We start from the raw sequence: 7,613 nt of genomic DNA, 5'->3' as shown, positions 1-7,613 counted from the left end.
TTAAATAAAATTATAATTTAGTTAACTATTATATATAACTTAACATGTAATAAAATATTTTGATATTTATTGTGAATTGATATCAATAGATTTTTTTGAATAAAAAACAAATATTATAAGTTATATATATATATTTTAAATTTCCAAAAATATGGAATGGTATTTTTTTTTCCATAAAAAATATATACTATTATATTAAAACAATTTTAAAAAGTGCATGATTAAATTATAATATTATTTTCTAAATGCTAGAAATAAATAAATTCAAATCCATAAAAAAATAACTAAAGTATTAATGAAATACAAATTAAATCGCCACAATTATATAGCTTTTTGTACCTGCGAATCGTTATGCAACAATGATATACTAACGCAGCGTTGAATTCGTTTTATCCAGAAGGTCACTAGGGTTTTCGTGACTCGTCCATCATAAAGGGATCTTTATGGTTGAGAATGATTCTATACTGCAAGTAAACAGACAATACTCTGTGAAGGTTCTACAGCGGATTCTAGGAATTATCGCTGTTGCGTGCATGTACTGCATGTGCAGAAGTATCTTTGTCCCAGAAGAAAAGCACCAGACTGTCGGGTTTTAATGCAAATGTTTGTAGAGAGAGGGGAATCGGTGGGAGAGGGGGCACGTCTACAATACCTTCCAATATTTGCAGCACTTCACTCATCGATGGCCTCGCATGTTCATCGTCCTGGATGCACCATCCCGCAACGATGGCGGCCCTTTTGACCTCCTCTGCGTCTGCATCGTTCATCAATTTCTTGTCCAGCACCTCCATTGTGTTTCCGCCATTGATTTGAGTTGCAGCCCACGCAGGAAAGTACACCTGATCGCTGGATTCTGAATCCACTTCCATGTTTCTTCGGCCTGCAATTATTTCGAGCAATGTCATGCCGAAGCTGTAGACGTCGGCCTTTACGGTGATTGGTAGGCCGGAGAGCCACTCTGGGGCCAAGTACCCTCTGGTTCCTCTAACTGTGGTCAGCACCTTACTATACTCTCTGCCCAGAAGCTTCGCCAGCCCGAAATCGGCCACCTTGGGGCAGAACATAGAGTCCAGAAGGATGTTTTCCGGCTTGATGTCGCAGTGGATGATGCAGTCCCTGCACTCCTCATGCAAGTACACGATTGCCCGGGCAGTGCCCACGGCAATGCTAAAGCGCGTTTTCCAGTCCAGCACCTTCTTCTCAATCTCATCATCATCGCTTTGGCTTTTCTGGAGTAAGGAGTTGAGGGAGCCATTGGGCATGTATTCATAGACCAACAGTCTTCTGGAGCCCTGGGTGCAAAATCCTCGCAGCCTAACCAAATTCACATGCTGTATAATTCCGATGGTGCTCACCTCCATGCGGAATTGCTTCTCCCCTTGGTTCACACACTCCAACATCTTAACAGCCACGACAGAACCGTCCGGTAGAGTCCCCTTGAAGACCGAGCCGAAGCCTCCACCTCCAATACGCTCAGAAAAATTCTTCGTTGCAATCTGCAGATCTCTGTAAGTGAATGCAGCAAGTGCAGCCGGCGCATATTCTGTTGCAGACAAACCAGGGCGCCTACAACACCAGAGAAATAGCAGCAGTATGGCTAGAATTGCACCCAGTCCGCCCACCACGCCACCCACTACGCCGGCCAAAGTCACTTTCTTGTCGGCATTATAGAGTCCTGTCAAATCCGAGGCATCTAAGCGTAAAAAGAGAGATATCCCATTGGAGGTATCGTAGATATCTAGCAATTCACCAAACCACATTACACACGTCTGCGAAGTGCCGTTAGCAACGAAGGAATATGCAGTGCACGAACAATTGCTGAGACAGGCCGCTTGGCACTGCATTTCCCCTCTATATGGAATCCCTTCAGGGGGCGTAGATTTGCCACTCAACTCTACAAATCCATCGGTGATGGTCTCATTTCTGGCGTGGATGCATCGTAATGGCGTTTTCCGAACACATCCGCTCGACCACTGTTGCGACTCCCAAGCATGGCTGTTTTTAGGGACAAAGCCGGTCACGCAGCTGCAGGACTGGAGATTGTCATTGTTACATGATCCATAAGCGCCGCACAGGGCATACATCTTGCACTGATCCGTGGGCTGTGCCCAGAACATGCTCCATTTGTTATTTCCCAACATAATGTACAGTCGAAGTTGTCCCTTCTCTTCCACGACAAAACGTGTCAGATAGGACGTGAACTTGGGTTTCACAGAAATAGTGAAATATTTGTACGAACCGTTATCGAAAAAGTTGAAATTGTAGATGTAATTATGCGTCATCTCCGGAATTTCGCTGAAGACTTGGCCATTCCAGACACCGCTTTCCCAGCACTTGATTCGATTCTTCCACAACAAAACGTATTGGTCGGATCCTTTTGGATCCATCTGAATGGAGAAGCGCCCAGGTCTCGGATCCCAAGGGCTCCGCCACGACGTCACAGCCTGGCTCATACTAACCTTCATCCCTGGTAACCATGTATTTCCCGGATGGTCGAAGCTCTGCCAGATGATATCAGCGCTATTCTTCGAACTCAGAACAACCAAGTTACCAGAATCCATTATCATAGCAGAAGAAGGTTTTCTCATGTTTCCTTTCGTGGACCACAGGATTGATCCCCCATAAGACAGGAGGAGACTACCGTCCATTGTGAGATTGAAAACGGCTGAGTTGTTCTGCAGTGGTTGCTCGCTGTTGGCCACCCAAACAATTGTCTGTGGTGAGGCAGTGGCATACCAAATACCCACATACCAATTTTTAACATTGTTGTTGTTGTTGATGAGATTGAAGAATCCCAAAGTAAACTTCCCGCCCTTGGAAACGCGGGTCTCATTGCCCTTCAAAGAGGCCCCTAACACAATGTTGTTTGAAGCTGCGTCAGCGGCGTCACCCTGTTTTATGTGAAGTAGCAAAACGAAGAAGAGGAAAAAACAGGACAGAACCCGCGAGTCTGGGTGTTGCTGTATCATGCAAATTGTAGTAGCCATTATGAAATCAATTAGCTGCTCTGCTGCGACAGCATACACTGAAACAGAACAAGCCACTAGTATTGTGAATCTAATAATCTGTCCAATTTGAACAAATGGATAGGGTGAATGTTAGAGGCTATTCAATTTGAACAAATGGATAGGGTGAAGAATTGGTGTAGGCCTTCAATTGTCAAGTGACCAACTGAAGAAAACAAGCCACTGGTATTGTGCGTTAACTTAATCCCGAACTAGAATCCTGTAATCTGCCCAATTTGAACAAATGGATAGGGTGAATGTTAGAGGCTATTCAATTCGAACGAGTCAATACGGTATATTGGAGTAGGCCTTCAATTGTCAAGTGACGGGTAATTAAATACACTAATACAGTCTATGACTCGCCTAGAATTGTGAAGTGACTAGTAATTAAATGGACTAATAAAGTTAAACGAGTCAATACGTTATAAGAGTCGCCTGCAAAATTTAAACGAGTCAATACGCTATAAGAGTCGCCTGCAAAATTTAAACGAGTCAAATACGCTATAAGAGTCGCCTGCCAAATTAAAACGAGTCAATACGTTATAAGTGTCGCCTGCAAAATTTAAACGAGTCAATACGTTATAAGAGTCGCCTGCAAAATTTAAACCAGTCAATAGGTTATATGAGTCGCCTGCAATTGTCAGTCACTGATAATTAAATCTACTAAATTATCTGAACGAGTCTATACGGGTATATGCGTCCCCTGCGATTGTCAAGTTATTAATAATTAAATCGACAAATAACTGACGTAGTTTACCTGTTATATTGAAATGTCTCAGAAAATTTTCAGAATAGCCCCCCAAAAAAAAAAACATTTCAACAAAAATGCTTAAAATACGTTTAAATTGGTAAAACTTTAATTATTTATAGCAATCAACTTAATTATTAATTATTTATAGCAATCAAATTAATTATTATTAATTGCTTATAAAAGCAATGTAGTAATTATTATTTACTTATAGCAGTAATTAAAAATCATATTTTAAATAATAATAAAAACTAATATAATATTAATAATTATTTCGTTAGTAGAAACCCTAGGCCCCTTTTTTAAAAATGACTCTGACCAATTCAAGAAAACAAATTTAAATTTTTGTAAGAAGAACTTAAATTTAAATTAATAATTCCTTAATATTACTTCGGAAATTAATATCAAATCCTTAATACTAATTCTAGAATTAATATGAACTTGTCCCTGCATTAGGAATTTCAACAACCTTTGATGACGGGAATTGGAGAGTTTTGACGGCATTGCCCCATGTCGGGCAATTCCTCTGTCAAATTCCATGCCTTCATGGAAAGCAACGAGCGCAGAAGCATGAATTCTAACAGGGATTTATCGTAGGCTCTGGTAATATGGAAATCAGCAATAGCGATATCAATTAGTCGGGATTCGAAGCTCCCGGTTAAAAAAAAATTGGGATAATGAAATTAGGTGGTTTTTATTTATTTATTTAACTACACGCTGAATCCATCAGATCGAATCTATGGGAGATCAAAGATCAAATCTCATAGCTGTAACACTAAGAGCATAATCAACCACCTGCAAGTCGAATATACTAATTTCTTATAATTTTAACAAGAGCAGACTTACCCGAAAGGGGAATCCACCCCTTTAGCTGCCACCACAACAGGTCATTGTACTCAATGAGATTTGAACTTCGGTCTACTTGGACTTCGCTCATACAAATCGACTGTTTATTTTTTTAAGTGGGAAAAATAAAAATGGGGAAAAAGAAAAATGATTAGTTAACGGAATTTTATGTTATTTCAACGGAGTTCGTAGCAGTCTATAAGAATCTGGTCTTAATCGGCATCAATTTATAGCACTTTGTCGTTGCATAGGTCTTAGAAAAATGTTTGAGGCAAAAAAATGATGATTTTTTTTTTATATTTTATTAAAAAAATAATAAAAAAAATATTAGCACAATTACATTTAATTAAATGTAGTTGAGCTTAATTAAAATAGTTAATAATTAAATAATAATCAATAATTAATTAAATAATATTAAATATTTGATACATAAATTATAAATAATAATAATAATATTAAAAATAAAAATATTATTAATAATAATTATTGATCAATATCTTTTATTAATAATAACAATAATTATTATTTATTAACAAATATTAATTATTAATAATTAAAATATTTATTAATCAATATTATTTATTAATAAATGCATTTTGATTATTATTATTATTATTACTACTACTTATTCTTATTATTATTGATGAATTAATTATTTTAATTAATTATTTTTATTAAGTAAATAAAAAGTTACATTATGTATGCTTGAGCAATCCTGATGGCTCATATGATTGTTGTTTTGATCTTCTGTAAGAAACAACATAAAACTCAGTCTTTTTTTGACTGATTGTGGATGATAAAGTATGTCCAGAAACTGCTGAAAAGAAAAGCTAATAGAAACTGTCTGGTCTTTCTCCCTTCAGGAGACTTAGTACAATTAAAACAAAGTATACTTTAGGGTCTCCTTCTGAGAAGGAAAACAACCCCTTACATGACTGTAAATACCACTTTAAACCAGCTGAAAAGTACATAAAAAAGTATAGAGTTTCCTGCATTTGTAGTGCTCAAAAAATTATAGTATAAATAGAAGCTGTATCATTGTGCCCATGAAACTGCAAACAAAAAGAAAGACGTGCCGTGGTCATTGTGGTGGAGCAAAAGGGGGCTGGAAAAAGGTGGATGACTGCCCCTGACTGAGTTCTACTATTGACCAGCTACCCAAATCTTGCTGTAAACCAGCCTTAGAAAGCTGGTCTGCTTCCTCGTTTTTGTCCCTGTAGATATGGCAGATGGTAAAGCTGTTAAAAGATGACTTTAAAAACATTATTTCTTCTAAAATAATCTTCAGAATCTGGTTTTGACATGAAGCACTCCCATTAACCCATTTTATGACATTCAAAGAGTCTCCGAAGATTTGAATTGTGAAGATGTTTCTTTGAAGTAACCAGCAGAGAAGAAGGCGCAAGGCAGTCAGCTCAACAAAATTATTTGTGCCAGGTCCTAGCCCTACAGAAGCTTTTAGGGAGTGATCAGGATTCAAATGTATGCACAGTCCTGCTCCAACCTTGTTATTCTGGGATGCTCCGTCAAAAAAGGCCCATGGAATTCCCTCCTGGATAATAACAGGCTTGTGTTGATTTTGAGGATTTTTTGCTTCAGGGACTGGGATGGCAGAGTAAATGGCTGCACAATTAATGGCTATGGCGGATGTGGGAGTGTCCTTGTCTTGAAACAGGCTCTTGTTTCTCGCTAGCCATACTCCCCAAAAAAAGATAAGAGGTAGATTTATCATGTTTCCCTCCGGGTAGTTCTGCCACCATCTTCTCCAAGCTTCTTCCAAAGGATCTAACCCCCACTGTGCCTTTCAATTGAGCAAACTGATTAACTCCTCCCAGATTTTTTTTGAAAATGCACAGGATGTAAAGAGATGACTTATTGATTCCTCTTCTATTTTGCATAATGGGCACCTCCCTGGCCCAACTAAGTATCTGGCTCGTAAAATATCCCAAGTTGGGACTTTCCTTTTAAGCATGCACCATAGGAAAATCCTGGCCTTAGCTGGGCATTTTAACTTCCAAATGTTTTTCGACCACCATTCTGGTATTCCCCAACCTTTCTTTTTCATTAAGAAGGTATATCCATCTTTTGGGGAATATTCACCTGTTTTCCCCTGCGCCCATATCAGCAAATCAGGTTCGTTTTTAAGCCTGACATTGGAACGATGTAGTTCTTGAATGAAAGAACACCATTCGTTCTTCCACCTGATGTTTATTCCTAATTCTTCATCATTTTTCCAAGCCTGTCCCCATATAGTAGAGTGGCCTACTTTCTCCACCTGGTTTAGAGTAAAAATGCCTTTACTATCAAGATGTCTGAGAAAGCCAGGTGACAAGGCAAAGGCTTCATTACAACCTACCCAGGGATCCCTGCCGATTCTTAAATGACTTCCATCTCCTATCTTCCATGCCAATCCTTGTTCAATCACAGAGAAAGCCTCCACCGTGGCCTTCCAAATGGCTGAGACATTCTTCTTTTTCTTTTCCTGGCTCCGGATCCATTCTTCCAAGGGGGCTGGATCTATGTACTTTCTTTTGACCACCCTTGTCCAAAGATTCTCCATCGAGATTAATCTCCAGCCTGATTTAGCTGCCAGGGAAAGACTGAACTCGGGGAGCCTTTTTAATCCCCATCCTCCTCATTCTTTTGGCCTTTGGCCTAGCCAGCTTATCCCAAGCCACCCAAGGGAGAACGGAGGTTTCTTTTGATCCTGCCCATAAAAATCTGCAGCAAATCCTTCTGATTTTCTCCAGCACTCCTTTGGGAACCCAGGTTAAAGCAGCCCAGTATACTGGAATGGCTAACAAAACAAATTTGATGAGGGTCAACCTGCCAGCTCTGGAGAGCCACTTGAAACTCCAATGAGTAATTATGGCTTCTAGCTTTGCTATGAGGCAGTTCCAATCCTCGTTCTTGTATGCTGCCGGCTTTAACCAAAACCCCAAGTATTTGAAGGGGGAGTCCAGTGGTTGGTGGTGGAAAGGAAAAAGATTGAGCATCCTGGATCTTTCCCTTCT

General features: G+C 39.2%; 1 pseudogene; it reads right to left on the bottom strand.

Moving 5' to 3' along the window:
* Window positions 1–509: 509 nt before the first annotated feature.
* Window positions 510–7,159, bottom strand: LOC149240168 (G-type lectin S-receptor-like serine/threonine-protein kinase At2g19130 pseudogene; annotated as a pseudogene).
* Window positions 7,160–7,613: the final 454 nt, after the last annotated feature.

This window comes from Pinus tabuliformis, chromosome 8 (assembly GCF_031772625.1).
Source record: "Pinus tabuliformis cultivar Carrire ecotype Pingquan chromosome 8, CPIR1, whole genome shotgun sequence".
Classification (NCBI taxonomy): Eukaryota; Viridiplantae; Streptophyta; class Pinopsida; order Pinales; family Pinaceae; genus Pinus; species Pinus tabuliformis.
This window is presented reverse-complemented; position numbering and strand designations above follow the sequence as displayed.